Source organism: Chrysochloris asiatica, unplaced genomic scaffold, assembly GCF_000296735.1.
Source record: "Chrysochloris asiatica unplaced genomic scaffold, ChrAsi1.0 scaffold00196, whole genome shotgun sequence".
NCBI lineage: Eukaryota > Metazoa > Chordata > Mammalia > Afrosoricida > Chrysochloridae > Chrysochloris > Chrysochloris asiatica.
The window spans coordinates 502123-522431 of NW_006408714.1; positions in this window are offsets into that span (position 1 = coordinate 502123).

Below are 20309 nucleotides of genomic sequence, written 5' to 3' on the forward strand. Positions count from 1 at the left end.
TTTGCAAACATATTGATCTAGAAACATGTAGACAATATACAGTCAAATAAATAAAACAATCTACAAAACAGCATACATAGCAAAATTGAACATTGGGAAATTATTTATGTACAATCTATGAAAGAATTGATACATTTGAGTTATCATGTTGGAGGGGAATATTAACAGTACATGGACTGCGAGAAAAATAAACAAATCTGTGTTGGAAGAATCATGTCCAGAATTCTCCTTACAAGCCAGGATGGCCAGACTTCATCTCTCATACTTCAGACATGCTATCAGTAGGATAGACCAATCCCTTGAGTAGTACATCATGCTTGGTAAAGTGGAAGGTCAGCGTAAAAGAGGAAGATGCCCAATGAGATAGACTGGCACAGTGACAGCAGCAATGAGTTCAAGAGTTACAGCAATTATGAAGTTAGGAGAGGACCAGGCAGTATTTCGTTCTGTTGTACGCAGTGTTGCTATGAGTAGGAACTGATTTGGCAATACCTAACAAGAACAACCACATCTTTAAGTGGTAGTAAGATTATATATATATTTTTTTTATGTTAGTCCTTGCCATTCTTTATATTTTAATTTTTTTCTCATTTAATATATATTAGCATATAGGTTACGGGTCAGGCTGCTTATCTCATGTTTAGCAGTTCAAAACTACCAGTGTTTCCATAGTAGAAAGACGAGGCTTTCTGCTCCCATAAAGATTCACTGCCTCTGAAACCCTACACAGAGTTGTTATGAGTCAGAACCAACATCAAGGCACATAACCATTACCACCACCACATGTCTAATAGGGGAGTGCTTTGGTTCCATAAGATAAGTACCAGACTGTGAACCACAAAGTCTAAAGTTCTAGTTTGACAGGGATGCAAGAGGAAAAGGATGCTTTCTGCTCCTGCAGAGATTAAAAAATCCCCCAAACCCTGTACAGGCTCATTATGAGTTGGAACTGACTCAATGACATATACATTAAATGTTGTATTGAGTAAAATTTTTATTATCTCTTACAAATTGGATTATGGAAACTATGTAGCTAAAAGTGGATATACAAAGCAGAGAAAAGTAAATTAAAATTAGAATTTAAAGTAAATAGAAGTTAAGTAACTTAAAATCACTTAGAAACCTAACAGAAAAAAGAAACCAGAATTACAAGAGAGTCAAAGTGACTACAATGACCACCATGAAACTCACTCTGCTTTTCTTTCAGAACTCAAATTTGACTCAGATGGTCTCGAGAACTGCCAGGCTCAGGAGAGTTTGCCTAGATGGAATTTTGGGGCCAAACCCTTTGTTATCAAGTTATGCAACACATGGAGTCCCTATAAGACAGAGAAGAATGCCCATAGATTTCCCCAGGCTATAAACTTCACAGAAATGTATTTCCATATCTTTCTCTCGCAGAGAAATTGGTAGATTTCAGCCACCAACCATTTGGTTAGTGACCAAACACAGTTTAATTGTTATTGCTAGGTACTGCCCAGTCAGTTCAAAATCAAAGTAACCCTATGGACAACAACATGAAACAATGTCCAGCAGTCCACCATCCTCACAATCGTTATTGTCTTCGGGCTCATTGCACAGCCACTGTTTAATTACATCTCATTAAAGGGCTTCCTCTTTTTCCTGTCCCTCTAGTTTGTCAAGCATCATGTCCTTCTCGAGGAACTTGTCTGAAATGTGAGAGATGTAGTCTCACCATCCTTGATTTTAACTATTGCAAAACCCCAAACCCAGTGTGATTGAGTAGCTTCTGACTCATATTGACCTAAAGGGGGACAGAGTAGAAGAGCTCCAAATGGATTCCAAGGCTATATACTTTATGAGGGAGTCCTGGTGTGGGGCTGTAAAATAAGTACTGGACTGCTAACTGCAAGGTTGGAAACCCTGTATAGGGTGGTAATGAGTTGGAATGGATTCAACATTATTTAACAATAATAACAATCTTTACAGGAGCAGATAGTCAGGATTTTATCTCTGCAGAGCAGCTTCTTGTTGTTGTTGTTAGGTGCCATCGAGTCGGTACCAACTCATAGTGACCCTATACACAGAACAAAAAACTGTCTGATCCTGGGCCAACCTCACTACTGTTACCACGCTTAAGTCCATCGGTGCTGCCATTTGGCCAATCCATCTCGCGGGGGTCCTCCTCTTTTTCTCTGACCCTCCACCTTACCAAACATGATATCCTTCTCCAGTGACTGTTCCCTCCTGTCAATATGTCCGAAGTATAACAGATGAAGTTTGGCCATGTTGCACTTCGTCCAAGATGGCCACTCCTGTCAATATGTCTGAAGTATGACAGATGAAGTTTGGCCATCTTTGCACTTCGTCCAAAACAGATCTATTGGTTCTTTTGGCAGCCTATGGCACTGTCAATATTCTCCTCCAACACCATAACTCAAAAGCATCAATTCTTCTATGGTCTTCCTTATTCACTGTAGGTTTGAAATGCCAACCTCTTGGTTGTTGTTATTGTTAAGTACCGTATAGTCTATCTTGACCCACAGCAACCCTGCATAGGGTTTTCAAATAGCAGGTGGTGAGTTTGAACCACCGACCTTATGGTTTAAACTGACCTTGTAGTCCAATGCATTAGCCTACAGCTCCATTACCAGCCCAATATTTAGCCTGCTATGCACCAGGACTCCTCTAACCAGTGAGACCAAAACCCCAAACCAAACCAACTGCCAGTGAGTCCATTGTGACTCATAGCGACCCTCTAGGACAGAGTAGAAGTGCTCCATGGTGTTGTTAAGTGCCATCCAGTTGATTCCAATTCACAGCAACACTGTATATGGGTTTCCAAGGAGGGGCTGGTAGCTTTGAAATGCTGACCTTGTGATTCAAACTGACTTTGCGGTCCAGTGCATTATCCTACAGCACCACACCAGAACTTCATCCATAGGGTTTCCCAAACTAAATCTCTTTAGGAGCAGATATCTTAACTTTTTCCTTTGAATTAGCTAGTGGGTTTGAACCACTGAGATTTCTGTTTGCAGTCCAACGCTTAACCCACTGCACACAGGACTCCTTCTAACAACTGTGTTGTTAAGTGCCATTGAATCAGTTCCAACTTATAGCAACCCTGTATATAGAGTTTCCGAAGAACGGATGGTGAGCTTGAAACGCTGATCTTTGGGTTCAAACCGACCTTGCAGTCCAGTGCATTCGCCCACAATGCAGAGCCCTGTAAATAAAATTGTGCTTTCAGTATCTTCCTGAGGACAAATTCTAACAAAGCAAATAAGGTATATATATATACGTATATATAAAGCTAAAAAAGTCAATTACTCTTTATTTCTGTGTGGCCTTTGATTTATTTCTGTGTGGTGTTTAAATGGAGGGAATTCATAATTCCCTCTATTTTAAACACAATTCCGCAGAACCAGGGAAACCTCACAAGTTCAGTATGAAGAGGTTGCCATCTTGTGGCCCTTTAGACTCTGCGTCTCCTGTCAATTCCATTTGCTGCTGTACAGCAAAGCTGGTTTATATTAGATCTGCTTCAAACTATAGGCTATAGCCTATGAATGCAAATCCTATTCCTGTGTTAGAGCAGAACTGAAGTGTTATACACTCATTCTTTATGACTTTTTAGAAAGAAAGAGTTATTTGAGTGAGGCTGTGTAGCCCATTTCCGGCAGCTTTGCCATTAATATTATTCTCAATGACCTACTGTCTTCAGTCTTCAGAGACTCTTAGAAATGTACAGTGTACCCTACTCTGTATGTTTGCTGCCATGTGGGTGATTTTTTCCCAGACAGTCAGGAGAGAAACAACTGCACAGAAGGTTCTGTTAAGTTAACAGGGAAGATGTTATAAAGATATCTTAGAATTTTATAGTATGTGGAAATTTTTGTTGGATGCTCTCTGGTCAAACACATATGCACACATAAGGAACACACAGCACATTCACACAATATTCACTTGTTCATTTTTCCCCAATGTTGGGGAAAATGTATGGTGGGCTAATTGCCTCATTATAGTGCCATATGTTCATATATATTAGATAGTCAATGCTGGAATTTCAAAATGTTGAAAGTACTAAACATATTTCGGATCTATTTTGAACTAGAAGGTCATTGGTTCAAGCTCACCAGCTGCTCCTGTATAGGGTTTCCAAAGAGTGGCTGGTGAGCTTGAACTGCCGACCTTGCAGTTCAAACCAATTCTGCAGTCCAGCACATATACCTCAGCACTATACTAGGACTCCAAGAAGCACTAACATTTCAAATGACAACCCTCAATGGAAGATCCTGGCTGAAGGTTGCAGCTTCTAGAATCAAACATTTTAAGCAAATGACTTCATCTTTTTATGTGTCACATTGGCTGACTTATCTTCTCCTCCGTGTAATTCAACTCTGAGGAATCTTTATTCTCACCCACTTATCATACCCATGCATCATACTAAGGGTTGCCTCCAAGTCTTTCTTGCTTTCATGTCTCCAAATCTCCCCTAAAATCTTGCCTCTTTAATCTTTTTTCTCTTTACTTTTGTTGCTATTCTGTCCTTCGGCGGCTTTCCCTCAACGTATCATGAGCTAAAATTATTTTATCCCTAAAAGTACAAAAACAAAAATGAGACAATAAAACTAGTTTTGTTCCATAATATATTTCTTTTAGATCACCATTTCTTGTCTTCTCTCCCATATTCCCTATAAATGTCCACAAAATTTAACTTATATTCTACCTCTTTGCAACTTTGATATGTAACTCAGACATGAGAACTCAATTGGATGCATAAACTAAGTTATCATCAACAGTGAGAACCATTTTTAGTCATTAATGTGAAAAGGTCCTTCAAGGAGTAAGTGTTGATTGGTAACAGGAGAGCATTGCAGCTTAAAAGATTATGCTGTTGTTGTTGTTAAGTGCTGTCGAGTCAGTTCTGACCCATAGCGACCCTGTACAGGGTTTCCGAGGGTGTAAATCTTTACAGGAGTAGAAAGCCTCATCTTTCTCCCGCGGAGCAGCTGGTAGTTTGAACTGCTGACCTTGCGGTTCACAGCCCGATTCGTAACCACTATGCTACCAGAGTTCCTTGATTATAGGATGATTATAGAATGCCTAAATATACAGAATGAACAAAGAGAGATCAGAAAATGATAGAATAAAAGAGGCCAAAAGATGAGAGAAGCAAGGAAGTGTACTCTTATCCAGTGCCAACCATAGTAGTAGAAGCAATAAAAAAATATACCTACTGTTTTCTGTATTGAACATGCATTTTATACTAGCCACTTCTCTTAAGAATTTTTTTTCTATTTAATTCTCACAGCAATCATCAAGATAGATAATATTTTTTTTTTTTCCACTGCACAGTTAAGGAGTCTGAGGCTTAGAGGAGTTATATTATTGCCTAAAGTTCCAAAACAAGGATGGCAGAGCAGGATTAGAATGCAATCCCCTTGAAAATATTTCACATAGCTCACATGCCCCGAATATCCAGCTATCTTTCCCCACAGTTCTCTTGATAAGACACAAAACTCTCAGGCTAAAAACTTTCTTGTCTTCCTGCCTTGCTTCCTACTGACTGTCATCATAGTTCTGCAATGTATCTATTCTCAGTTGTGTTATTCTGGTTCTTCATATTCATTTACATTACAAATCGAGCCTCCAAAGATTACGCATGCCACAGGCAATCTTTAACTCCATGTTATGGATTGAATAGTGGCCACTCAAAATGTGTTGAAATCCTAAAGTCAGTTTAACTGCACAGTAAGCAGTTCAAGCTCTCACGTGTTTCTCCGGCAATCCTATACAGGGACGCTATGAGTCGGAACCGACTCTACGGCACTTAACACCAAAAAACAACAAAAATACCTATGGATGGAGTCCTGGTGTGGCGCTGCAGGATAATGTGCTGGACTCCAAGGTCAGTTTGAACTGCAAGGTTGGCGGTGCAAACCCACCAGCTACTCCTTGGAAACTCTATACAGGGTCGCTATGGATTGGAACTGACTCGACGGTACTTAACAACAATAATATACCTGTGGATGGAATCCTGGTATGGCACTGTAGAATAAGCACTGGACTGCAAGGTTCCTTTGAACTGCAAGGTCAGCGGTGCAAACCCATCAGCTGCTCCTCAGAAACCCTATGCAGGGTCACTGTGAGTCAGAACCAACTCAACAACACTTAACAACAACAATACTAGTGGATGGAATCCTGGTGTGGCGTTGTAGGATGAACACTGGACTGCTAACCACAAGGCTCAAACTCACCATTTGCTTCTTGAAAATCCTTTACAGGGTCACTATGAGTTGAACCAAGCTGATGGCACATAACATACTTGTGGATACATTCTTGTCGTGAAGCATCTTTTTGTTATGTTAATGAGGTCATATTAGTGCTCCTGTATATCAGCGTAGTTTTTGTTGTTGTTAAGGGCCATAGAGTCAATTCTGACTCATGGTGACCCCATGTACGGTTTCCGAGGGCAGCTGGTGAGTTTGAACCACTGACCCTGCTGTTCAAACTGATCTTGTTGTCCAGTGCATTATCCTACAGTACCATAGCAAGACTCAGTGTAGGGTATATCCTAAATCTAAATCACTTCTCATTTATAATAAGTAGCATAGACACGGGAAAGACAGATTCTACTTGCCTAGGAACCAAGCAATGCTGGCGCTTTAGAAGCTAAGTCAAGGAGTTTCCCTCAAAGCCAACAGGAAGTTTCCTTCTAGAGTTGGTGCCCTGAATTCAAACTTCTAGTCTCCTAAACTGTGAAAAATAAATTTCCATGTTTTAAAGCCACTCACTTGCAGTACTAGGAAATTAAGACCTTCCCCAACTTTACCACCTTGGCTCCAGAGATAATGTTCTTAAAAATTATTGTGATTATATCCTTCTTTTATTAACATTTTGTTTAAAATAATCCAGGGGTGCATTTATTTGTGATTGCTACGGCCATACCACCCTGAAAGCACCGGATCTTCTCTGATCTTGGTAGCTAATCAAGGCCATGCCTGGTTACTATTTGAGTTATGAACACAAGGGAATATCAGGTCCTGGTGTGGTGCTGTAGGTTCATGTGCTGGACTGCAAAGTAAGTTTGAATTGCAAGGTCAGTGGTTCAAGCTCACCAGCTGCTCCTTGGAAACCCTATGCAGAGTTGGTATGGGTTAGAACCGACTCGACGGCACTTAACAGCTACTGTAATAATATACAAACTTAGTGGCTCAAGTAATGCATATTTGTTGTCTTAAAGTTCTGATAGTCAGAAGGAAAAACTTTGGCAGTTAAGGAAATCACACTGTCATCAAATATAAACAAGTAGATTGGTGGTGGTGGTGTGCCGTGGAGTCGGATCTGACTCATAGTGATCCTGTACAGGGTTTCTGAGGCTAAAAATCTTTATGGGAGCAGAAAGCCTCATCTTTCTCCCATGGAACAGCTGGTAGTTTTGAACTGCTGACCTTGAGGTTAGCAGTCCAATTCGTAACCACTATGCTACCAGAGCTCCTTAAACAGGTAGATTACTAGTTGCAATTTTAACTAACCTTAGTACTAAAATTAGCAGTATAACTTCTCAATTGTCTGTCTCAGGTAAAACTATTTTTCTCTATGATACACACCTTTTTTTCTTTATAAACTCAAACAGAACTAATAGTACTCGAATAATTGAATAAATACCTAATGTACAGCTTTGGTCATATCAGTTGGCTTTTGATAAATAAGCTCCATTGACCCCTAAAAATATATATCTCAGAAAAATTTCCCTTAAGAAACAAATACACAATTCATTCATTATAGCCTTGATAAAATTAAGAATTTATTATTGGATAAGATAGGTTGGTGAACAGAAGAGACAGCAAAAGACAATGGGATTTTCTTTTAGATTTTTCCTATGATCTGAACACTCACCATAAGCTAGTGTTTGACCTTGAACTTCATAGGCCTATACCATGAAGTTAAACTGAATTTGTTCCAAGAATTTTTCTAAAGTTGGCAGGCAGATGATGTTGAATAACTGAGGAAAGATTTTAACACTTATGCAAGTCAAATGTGAAGATTAAGTGCCGTTTGAAATAACATTTAGAAATGAGAATGCAGTGTTTGTAGTATGTGAAGTACAATGATCTGCTTAATTGGGCACTGTGGTCTTAGAAGATGAAATGTTTATGTGCAGACCCACAACAAATTGAGTTTCTCTACTGAGAGACAGCTCTTTAAAGTAAATGATCCTGTTCCACATTGTTTCTGTCAAAATGTTAATCAGGTACTTCACAAAAGACTTTAGTGGATTACTGCTTTTACAAAGAAAGCCATTATTAGTCCTGGGGTGTTTTCACTTGTGGTACATCCCAGTCACCAATCCCAAAGACACTGTCTCTTCAGTTGGACCAATGGTGGTGGTTCTAACTCATAAAGACCTTGCATAGGGTTTCTGAGGAGTGGCTAGTGGGATTGAACCACTGACCATGTGGTTAGCAGTCCAGTGCTTACCCTACAGTGCCACACCACTGCTGCTCATTCAATAGAATGTGCTATTTCAGCATTAAGGAGATTTATAGTTGGTATTCAATAATATCCTTTTGAGCAAAAAGAGAGACAGAAAAATCACCTTAATTAGAGTTAGAAATTGAATGGAGAAACAAACACACATATTGAGTAACATCAGAATGCACTCATTACATGAGAACTGAAGGATCACATCAAAGAGAAGAGCAATTGATAATGGGAAGATCAAGAGCTAAGAAAAATTATATCTTACCTATCACTTATCTTATAAGTCCTGGTGTGGCATTATAAGATAAGCACTGGATTGCTAACCATCACAAGGTTGGCAGTTTAACCCCACCAGCCATTCCTTGGAAACCCTATTCAGGATTGCTATGATTCAACAGAACAGATTCAACAGAACTTAACAACAATCACTTTGACATCAAATGTGTTGATCAACCCAAATCTAGTTACTATCAATTCTGTTTCCCTTTGTTTCATTTTTGTTTTAACACCAGTAATTCTTCCTATGTCCCTAAGCTTTGGAGCTAGGTCACAACCTCACAAGTTGAAGGACACAGTGTTTCAGACTGTCAAGTTTGTCTAAAAACTCAGATTTCGGCTGCAAGCTCAGATGACCCTAACTACACCCTCAGTTCTGATCTGTAGGCTACAAACTCTAAAATTGGAAAAAGTTAAGCTCTTTTGGGAAAAGTAAAGGAATACTGGAGAGAAAAGTAACACTATTCATTAAATAATGAATGAGAAGCATGATGGCATTCTAGAATGACACCAGACAAGCTAAAGAAGCAATGTTATTGCAGGAGAATGAGAAGTTAGGGGAAAAACAGAGGAGGATAATGTCCCAGATACCAAGGAAGGAATGAGTTTCTTGAATGCATGTAAGGTTATTTGTGCTAAATTCCCTCATAAAAGTCTGTTTGATTTAGCTCTTAGGAAGTGACTAAGTCATTACAAAACTTTTCTAAAGCATTTGCAGATGAGTGGAATTACTTTTTATGATCACAACATTACTTTCTATGATCACAACACCTGAGTTGATATTTTATAATACATTTCTAAAGCTCTTGAAATGTTCCATGATATTTTTTTCCCAGTCTCTGATTCCCAGTCATATTGGTATGGCTTTATTTTTGTAGAGGGTCCTCTGACTTTCTACACTGCAATGACAATTTCTGTGATTGCTTTGGGATCATAACCCCCAAACCCCACCCTTCGGGCTTTAGAAACCAAAGCCACTCTATCTGTAGCTACACCGTGTATTTCCTCCAAGATTAAGGAGGCAAAATAAATGCAAACCATTATCTTCAAGATGAAACTGTTCACTGTGCTAAGATACGGCATTGTTTTATGGAAAGAACATAGATCTGGGAGAACGGGTGTAGACAGATCGAAGATTAAATTTCTGAAACCAGCTGGGTGATCTTGAACAAATGACTTCATCCTTTTGAGACTCACTTATCTGCCAATAAAATGGGGAAATGAATACTCCCAGGACCCATGTTTATGATGTTGAATAAGATAATGCATACATATTAGCTAGCATGACACATTACAGTTATTCAATAAATAATGGGTATTATAAATGCTCACATGTGTGTTATCTATGTAGCTGCTATAATTTATTATTTGTTTTTTTAAAAAGATGCAGCATGAAATGTGACTAAGTACAGTAAAAGTAGAAATTAAGCTGCATAAGTGCCGTAGTGGTTATGAGTCAGGCTGCTAATCTCACAGTCAGTAGTTTGAAACTACCAGCCATTCCACAGGAGAAAGATGAGGCTTTCTGCTCCCGTAAAGATTTACAGCCTCAGAAACCCTATGCAGGGTCGCTGTGAGTTGGAACTGATTCAGCGGCACATCACCACCACCACCACCAAGTATGAATTCCACGACCATATTTTAATTATTGTAGGTCCTTGAAAAACTTAACCTATTTCCTCAGCTGTACACTAATGGTAGTTAGCAACTAAACTTTCTCAAAGGATTGTTAAGATAATTAAAATATATGATAGATGTAAAGTTCTTAGGTCTGCCATTGATGCTCAATAAATGATCAATAAAAAGAATAGAATTGCCGCCACAGAGTTTTCAAGGCTGCAATCTTCACAGAAGCAATCTTCCACATCTTTCTGCTTTGAAGTGACTGGTACATTTAAACCATTGACCTTTAAGTTGGTTATCAGCCAAGCACTTAACCACTGTACTATATGCATCAGAATTGAGTAATGGCAATGTGTTTAAGTTTAAAAATTAGCTTGTATTACTACTACATAAGGAGGTGAAGAAAGACCTTGTAACTTTAATAGATTTAGGAATGTTCCACTTCCCAGGGCACTTTTCATATCTGACCTCATCTCGTGAGATTGCAGACAAGACTCTCCTTATCTTTGTTGCTATTGTTAAGTGCTGTCAAGTCATTCCAACCCATAGTGACCCTATGTAGGGTTTCCAAGGAGTGACTGCTTGATGTGAACTGGAGACTTTGTGGTTAGTAGTCCAGTGCTTATCCAACAGCACCACACCAGGACTTTAGACATACAGAATTTTAATTAAGGATATACACTCATCTTGGTGGGTTCTCACTCATCTTTGTGCCTAAAACCTGATATACAATGCTGTCAAGACAGCAGTAGTCACCTCACAGTTGTAGAACCCTTTAAATCTTCTATATAAAGGATCAATGAAAATGAGTAAGACTCCCAGTAAGATGGCAGCAGCAGTGGGCTCAAACATAACCAACTGTGAGGATGACATAGAACTGGGCTGTGGTTCATTCTATCGTGCAGAGGATTAATAAGAGTAAAAACCTTACAACAACAAGAAGTTCTAGATAAGATTTATCTGGAACTTGGATTGCACTCTCCATGGGTATTAAAATGGCTCCCCAGGTGGGAGAAAGTTTTGCATTACCAAGGTCCACCCTGGGCTTCTTTTATTTTCTTGTCAAAGAATATATAAATTCTTGTCTTCTCTTATGGTAGCTTTAGTTATCTAATGATTTTCCCAGTAAAATCAGTACTTCCTTAAAAAAAAATTAGGAAGGCAGGAAAGTATTAAAATGGGTGGAGAGGGAGATTAAGTAAGCACAGAGTAAGTATATAATGGATCTTCAAAAAGTTCATTGAAATGTGTACTATGAGAAAAACTCTACATGAATTTCAAAATTTCTTTGTACTAAAATAAACTTATATTAATCATTATAACATGTCTGGACTAGATCTTATTTGAGGCACTAAGGATAAGACGTCATTTTGAAAAGGGTCCCTATAAGAGCAACATGAATTCTGCTAAAATTGGAGAAAGAACAAATACCAAATGTAGGGTGAAACTAGGGAAATCATTAATACTTTCTGAAAAGTTTATGGGAACATTGTACTAAAGAAATCAGCAGTTTACAAGTGGCTAACTCACTTTAAGAAGGGAAAAGACAATGCTGAAGGTGAAGCCTGAACTCACAGACCATCCATATCAATTTGTGAGGTAAACATTCATCTTGTTTGTGTCCTAATTGAAGAGCACAGACAGTTAGCAGCATAAACAATAGCTCACACAATAGACCTTTCAACTGGTATAGCTTATACAATTCTGACTGAAAAATTAAAGTTGAGCAAACTTTCTGCTCTATGGGTGTAAGAGAAGAGCTTTCAATAGAAAGTTTAAACAAGTAGACTCGAGATCCTGAAGCATATCTTGCAAGAACTATAAAAAGTGAGCAGCTCAAACCCACCAGCTGCTCCTTAGAACCCTATACTGGGTTACTATGGGTCAGAACTGACTCCACAGCACTTAACAACAACAACAAGGAAGACCAATTAATACCACTGTTATTCAAATTTCCACAATCAGCCTCTGACCTTGTTTTTGCTGATGATATTAAGCTTCTCCATCACCTCATTCCACAGATACAGTCAATTTGGTCAATGTGTATAGTTACTGTTTATGTTGCTGAAAAACAGATATTTGTCATGAATAAGTCACAGATTCTACAAAATTCTGTCATGCAATTGCCAGTATTCTTTCTGTAGTCAACAAAGTCATATTTTCCAACTACTGATCCTTCCTCTTTGTTTCCAACTTTCACATTCCAGTCACCAGTAATTGTCAATGCATCTCGATTGCATTTTTGATGAATTTCATACTGAAGAATTTGGTAAAATTCTTCAGTTTTTCCATCACTGGCTTTAGTGATTTATATATAAATTTGAATAATAATGGTATTAACTGGTCTTACTTATTGTTGTCAAATGCTGTCGAATTGGTGCTGACTTACAGCTACCCTGTTCAAGGAGTGGCTATTGGGTGACCTCTCAGTTAGCAGTCCAGTGCTTTTCCTATAGCACCACACCAGACTCTTCCTTATAGGGGTGTGGATATTATCCTATCACAGACAGCAGTGTACTTCAAGATTGATCTTAGAATGCTCTGTTTGAAGATGAATGTGATGCTACTCCTCTTTAACTTGTCAGTCCCGGTAGAGTAAACAATACAATTGTTGTATTCAAAATGGCCAATCTTGATGTGGTGCTGTGGACTGCACTGAACTGCAAAGTTGCTTTGAACCACAAGGTCAGCTGCTCAGGCTCACCAGCCATTTCTCCGAAACCCTATGCAGGGTCACTATGGGTTGGAATTGAATTGACAGCACTTAACAATAACAACAATGCTTTGTTGTTGTTGCTAGGTGCCATTGAGTTGCTACCAACTCATAGTGACCCTATGGACAACAAAACAAAACATTGCCCATCCTGGGTCAACTCACAATCATAGCAATGCTTAGGATATCAGTCTGTATGGGTTCCATTTCATTTTTGATGAATTCCAATTTTGAAAAAAAATTACTTCATGTATTTCACAGTTCAATTATTAGTGGATGTTTGAAGCTGTTTCTTCTCATTTTAAGAAGTGCCCCATCAGCAAAGGAAGCTACAGAACACTTTTCTCCATCTACGTCATTAGGGTCAACTCTGCTTTGAGGAGGTAGCTCTTCCCCAGTTATGTTTGAGTACCTTCCAGTCTGAGGAGCTCATCTTCCCACTACATCAAACAATCTTTCACTATTATCCATTAAGTTTTCGGTGGCTAACCATTCAGTAATGATCTGCCTGTCCTTCCTTGTCTGTCTTAGTCTGGAAACTCAGCTGAAACCTCTCCACCCTTCATGCCATTGCTGGTATTTAAAATAGTGGTGCCATAGCTTCCTGCATTATAGCAACAGGTAAGCCACCACAGTATGACAAACTGATAGACCAGTGGTGGATTAGTACATTGTTGTATGTAATAGTTTATAAATAAAGTGCGCGTATATTGAAAGTATCATAAACATATTTTCTGGCGATAAGTGACATTAGAAAAGAAAACATTTGGAAATGAATTCAGAATTTCCCTGGTCTCAACAGTATTTAATTGGCTGCATGATATCAGTTTGACAAGGTTTAAGTTCAAATCCACCCAACAGTCCTCAGGAGAAAGATATGGCAATTTCCTTCATAATGATTGTTGTTGTTGGATACTTCCAAGTAGACTCCAACTCATAGCTCATATATAGCAGAATGAAACATGTCCGCTCCTACACCATCCTCATAATGAAAGCTGTGTTGGATTCCTTTGCTACAGTCACTGTGTCAGTTCATCTTTGTGAGTGTCGTCTTTTTTCACTGTCCTTCTACTTTACTAAGCATAATGTCCTTCTCCACAGACTGGTTCCTTGCTGGTAAACATATCCAAAGTATGTAAGAGGAAATCTCTCCATCTTCACTTGTAAGGGACATTCTGATTATATATTTTCCAAGACAGATTTGTTTGTTTCCCTGACAGTCTATGGTATATTCAATATTCTTCATAAATACCATAATTGAAAGGCATCAATTCTTATTCGATCTTCTTTATTCATTGTCCAACTATCGAATGCATTTGAGGCAATTGAAAATACCATGCATCAGGTGCACCTTAGTCTTCAAAGTGTTATCTTTGGTTTTTAACATTTAAAGAGGTCTTTTGGAACAAATTTGCCAGTGCAATGTCATTTGATTTCTTGACTGCTGCATTATGGATCCAAGTAAAATAAAATCCTTGACAACTTCATTATTTTCTCCCTTTACCACAATGTTGCTTATTGGTTCAGTTATGAGGCCTTGTTTTTGTTTATATTAAGGTATAATCCATACTGAAGGTTGTAGTAAAGTTCTGTTCTGTCTTACAGGGTTACTCTGAATTGAAACATATAACAACAGCAATAACAACTCTAACTCCTAGGAATAATGGCAGCTGATATTTCGTAAAAGAGTCACATGTTTCATTCTTATATAGAAGATTGTTGTTGTTAAGTGCTATTGAGTAGGTTCTGACCCATAGCAACCCTATATGTGGTTTCCGAGGAGTGACTGGTGAATTTCAACAATCCACCTCGTGGTTCAAACTGACTTTGAAGACAAGTGCTTATCCTATGGCACAACACCAGAACTCCTATATAGTGGACAGTGACGTTTAGGATGAAAGGACTTGTATATTAATAGTTATTATAACAAAAAGCTTTTATGAAGAGTTTCTACATCAACTGTTGAGCTAAGAGCTTTACATACATTCTTTCATTTAAATCTCATAAGTACCCTCTGTAGTTGCTAATACAATTTCTGTTTTATAAATGAGGAAATTGCAAACAGACTAAGGAAGTTTCACAAAGTTCTAGAACTAGTAAGTAGTGAAATCAGGATTTGTACTCCAGTGGTCTGGCTAGTTCAAATTTGTAACACATAACCAATTTGGTTCTAATCATTTTTTCACACTTGACTGACTCCATCCATGGATGCCCAATCTCATCTGAGCTTTACAGAAAGTCTCTGAGTTATAATTAGACTTTTTTATAGATCCTTCCACAGAATTTGACATGTCTAAGAAGGAGTCTCACTGTTTTAATAATACTTCTTCTAGTATAAAAACCTTGCTCTCAGTTCAAGCCTGAATTCTGACAAAGTTGAAATACCAGAGAATAGACATATGTATCTGATATTTACAGGTTGATTCCCAAGCCTCAACATGTTTGTCATACCTTTTGTCTCTGTTCAACTTTAAAAAAAAATTTTGAACTAAAACGTACACACTTTACAACTTCAAAATACTTGTGAAATGTAAATCCACTTTCTCTTGCTAATAGCTACTAAAAGCCTTTCATCAAATTAATAGAAACAACTGACTCCATTTTGTAAAGTAAGAAAAAGTTTTACATTTACTTAGTATTATTATTAGCTAATGCCTTCATTCATGCTGAAACTACAGCAAAAATACAATTCTATTCTTTCTTACTGTTATTGTGTGCCATCTAGTCAATTTCAATTCCTAAGGAGTTTAGTGATTACAGTCAGGCTGCTAATTTCACAGTTGGCAGTTCAAAACTACCAGCAGTTTCATGGGAGAAAGATGATGATTTCTGCTTCTGTAAAGATTTACAACCTATTCTTACACCTTCATTAATAGGCACTTTAACTGCAAAACAAAAAACAAAAAAGGTCAGCTTATAAATACATGTGTAATGTGTATATACCCACCCACTGCCATCGAATGGATTCTGACTCATGTTGACCTTTATATAGGGTTTTTGAGGTTGTAAATCTTTACAGAAACAGAGAGCCTCTTCTTTCTCTCATAGAACATCTGGTGGGCTTAAACTGCTGATCTTGCACTTAGCACTCTAGTGTTGATCCTACAATGTAACCAGGGTTCCTTGTTGTCGCTGTTTGCTGTCAAATCAATTTTGACTCATGGTGACCTTGTACAGGATTTCCAAAGAGCAGCTGGTGGGTCTGAACCGCTGACCTGATAGTTTGCAGTCTAGTGCTTACTCTATATCACCACACCAGAAGTCCAGGATTGCTTAGTCATGCATATTCATCTTCCAGTATTTCACTGTAAATATTTACTGCTAAGCAGGAATCAAAAAGAAAGAAAGAAAAAAAATCAGGTTGGAGTACCATTCATCTTTGTACTTTTTATGATTCTTAAATAGATTTTGCAAGAGAAAACAATTTGTAAAAAATTTCAAAATTTCCTAGTCCAATATTTTATGAGCAACAAAAATAAAGTGGAAATGAGGTAACTGTCTAGTTCATTTAAGTCTTAAATTTCTTCCACAGTTCCATCCAAAATAATGACATGATGAAACCGGTTTTGGGCTTGAATGATCAGAAAAATTGAATAAGTATCCCACTTCACATTGCAGATTAGAAGACAGAATTCAAATCTTTTTTTTTTCCAAAGCATATGCCATATTTTTCTACTATGACTTGGAACCAACACAATGACAGTGGGTTTGGTTTTTGTTGTTAGATTAGGGTAGTACAAACTTCATTTGTAAAGAGCCAGATAGTAAATATTTAGAGCTTTGTGGGCCATAAAGTCTCTGTTGAACGAATTAACTCTCCATTGTAGTAGAAAAGCAGCCATAGACCATAGTAAATATATAGGAATGATAGTGTTTCAATAAAAATAAAGCTTTAATCATAAAAACAGGCAGTGATCTAAATTTGGCTTGAGGGTAGTAACTTGCTGAAAACTGATCAAGAAGTATTGTCTCCTAGATACCCCACATCTGGTTTTCTCTATTGCTAAATCTTATATTTGTCATCAGTACAAACAAGTATTAATAAATTATTATTAACAACAGTTCATACTTTATTTGGATTTCACTAGTTTTTACCTAGTATACATTTTTTTGGTTTCAGGACCCCCATCCAGGACACTGCAATATATTCAGTCATTTTGTCTCTTTAGGTGCCTCTAGACAGTGGAGTCCTGGTATGGCACTGTGGAGTTAATGTGCTGGACCGCAAAGTCAGTTTGAGTCGCAAGGTCAGAGGTTCAAAATCTTTCAAAACCTTATACAAGGTTGCTTTGGGTTGGAACCAACACGACAGCACTTAACAACAAGACAGTGACAGTTTCTGTGACTTTTCTCGTTTTTGGTAACTCAACAGATTTGAGGAGTTCTGATCCTATATTTTGCTGAATATCCTTGTTTTGCATTGTCCGAAGTTTTGCTTTTCTTATTAGAAAACAAATAGGAATATGTTCCCTGAGCCTTGCTCTGCCATCTTCCTTTGCAATTTAGGCTGTCCAGCCTCACATAGTACAGGACTTTACTTCCTCTAGTCTTCTCATAGTGAATTTGTACCATTCCCTGGAGTTCTTGCCATGGTGTTAAATATTCCATCCTAACACAGAGTCCCCAAGTCAGTCTCCCATATCTAGTCTTATGTATACACGTTTTGAAGACAATGGAAAAGATGTTGTTGTTGTTGTTGTTAAGTACCATGGAGTTGGTTCCAATTCGTAGTGACCCTACACAGGGTTTCTGAGGCTATAAATCTTTACGGGAGCACACTGCCTCATCTCTCTCCCGCAGAACTGCTGGTAGTTTCGAATTACTGAACTTTATGCCCCTGAAATTAAAAAAAAAAAAAAAAATGTAGTTTTTCTCTGGATACCCTTAAGTAGCAAAACTGGTGGAGTTCTGTGCGAAGTAAGGCCACATCTTTTATAAGCAAGATGAGGGGTCCAGCTATGTCTGAATAACCATTCAGTATTGATCACTTTGATGACTGTAGGTAATCTACAGTTTCAGAATTTATGTTCCTCTTTTTCTCTCTTGCAGGCTCTTTCACATAGACTGGTCTTGGTAACACATTTATATCAGATGCCCCTCAATGAGGCTTCAGTTTCCTAGGATGGTGAGATGTAAAATCAACTTAAGAAAACAATCTACCCAACATGATTCAGATCTTGAATACTGTTGAGAATCTCTTTTTTATTTGAACAACTCTAATCAATTATACTAGTTTTTTAGTACCAGTCAGTTAATGGCTAGGTTTAATAATTCCCTTAGATGAAGCTTTATCATTAAAAAAAAAAAAAAAAATCAAAAAAATTTTCAGCTAAATGTCTAACTCATACCTATGATCTGTGGCCTGTGGTGTACATAGGCACAGGACTTCGAACTGGTTCATTCTGGTTCTACCTCCTGCTGAAAAATTGCATTTCTACCCCAGATATGGAGTCCTGGTGTGGCACTGTGGATTAATGCGCCAGACTGCAAAGCTGTTTGAACTTCAAGGTCAGTGGTTCAAGCTCACCAGCTGCTCCTCAGAAACCCTATACAGGGTCACTATGGGTCAAAACCGTTTCGATGGCACTTCACAACAACCCCAGATATACTGAATCAGAACCTATATGTTAACAATATTTCCAGACGATTATTTTAGATCCCCAGGGCATCTATAAAATCATATTATGCATTATTATGTGCACATAAGAATCACCTGGAAATATTGTTAATATATAGGTTCTGATTCAGTGTACTTGGAGGGGACACACAAATTCTCAGCAGAGGGTCAAGCCAGAATAAGCCAGTTCAGCAGCCCTTACTAGGCAGCAACATCCTATTACTAAATAAAAAATCATTAACAAAAGCCAAAGTCCAAAATTAAATATTTAACTAAAGAGAAAATAGTTTTGAGTCCTGTGCAAATTGCTAAGTAAAAGGATTTTTTTAATGTAATGAGGTAAGATGTTTCTATAAGCTGTTCATTTATAAACTTTAATCAGGAAGACAGTTGTTCTCAGTAGTGTGGTATAGGGTTTCCGAGGCTGTAATTCTCTATAGGAGCAGAAAGTATCAGCATTTCCTCATGGAGGAGCTGGTGGATGGCCTAGAATGACTGACTTATAGTTAGCAGCCCAACGTGTAACCCCTCTCACCACTAGAGCTCTCTTTGTTCTCAATAGTAAGACTATTTATTGAATTACATAACTTATTAAACCCTCCCTGTGTACCTGGCACTATTTTAACAGTCTTTACTATTTTACAAGCAGTATCCTATTTAACCCTCACAAATATACCACTCACAGTGCTATTATCGTTTACAGCTGAATAAGCGAAATCTTAAATTTGTAGTGTACAACAGAGCTTGAGAAAGAAATTAAATTTACCCAAACCATGATCTGTCCACTGAGATACTCTGTCTTCTTAAATATATAGTTAGCCTTACAAGGTCACAGGTTGATTTTCAAAAGCCTTTTTTGTGTTTCATACAAGATTTGTAAGTTCAGTTGTTTATGTGAGACCAAAAATTTTTAATCAAGGTATAAGATCATTCTTTGGGAAACAGAATATTAGATATAACAATAAATGGACAGTTACACTTCATACAAATCAGAGCTCCTGACTTGGGGTAGGAAAGTCAGTTGATCTTTATTGGTAAATCACACATTGTATTTTTAGTTTCCTTCCAGGTGATTCTGACTCATGACAAGTAGAAGTGTACCGAGTAGATCTGGTCCATAGGATTTTCAAGACCTTTCTGAAACTGGACCTGTATTTCTAGGCACCTCTGGGTGGATGTAAACTATCAACGGTTAAGCTAGTAGTTGAGCAGGTTACTGATTCCACCATCTAGGGATTTACCTGTAAATTATATCCAAACTCCAATATCACTACCATTGAGTCAATTCTGATTCATAGTAAACTATATAGGATTTCTGAGGCTGTAAATCTTTACGGGAGCAGCATCTTTCTCCCACAGAGCTGCTGGTGGGTTTGAACTGCTGACCTAGTGGTTAGCAGCCCCGTGCTTATCCTACAGAGCCACCAGGGCTTCTTGGTAAATCACACTGTTGTCAATGTTGTTAAATGTTATTGATTTTTTTCCAACTCATAGTGACCACATATAGGGTTACCCGGGAGGAACTGGTAGGTTGGAATCACCAAACTTGCAGTTAGCAAGTCAGTGCTAATCCTAAAGGATACACTAGGACTCCCCCAGAAAAATCATAGGTTGTTGTTGTTCTGTGCCATC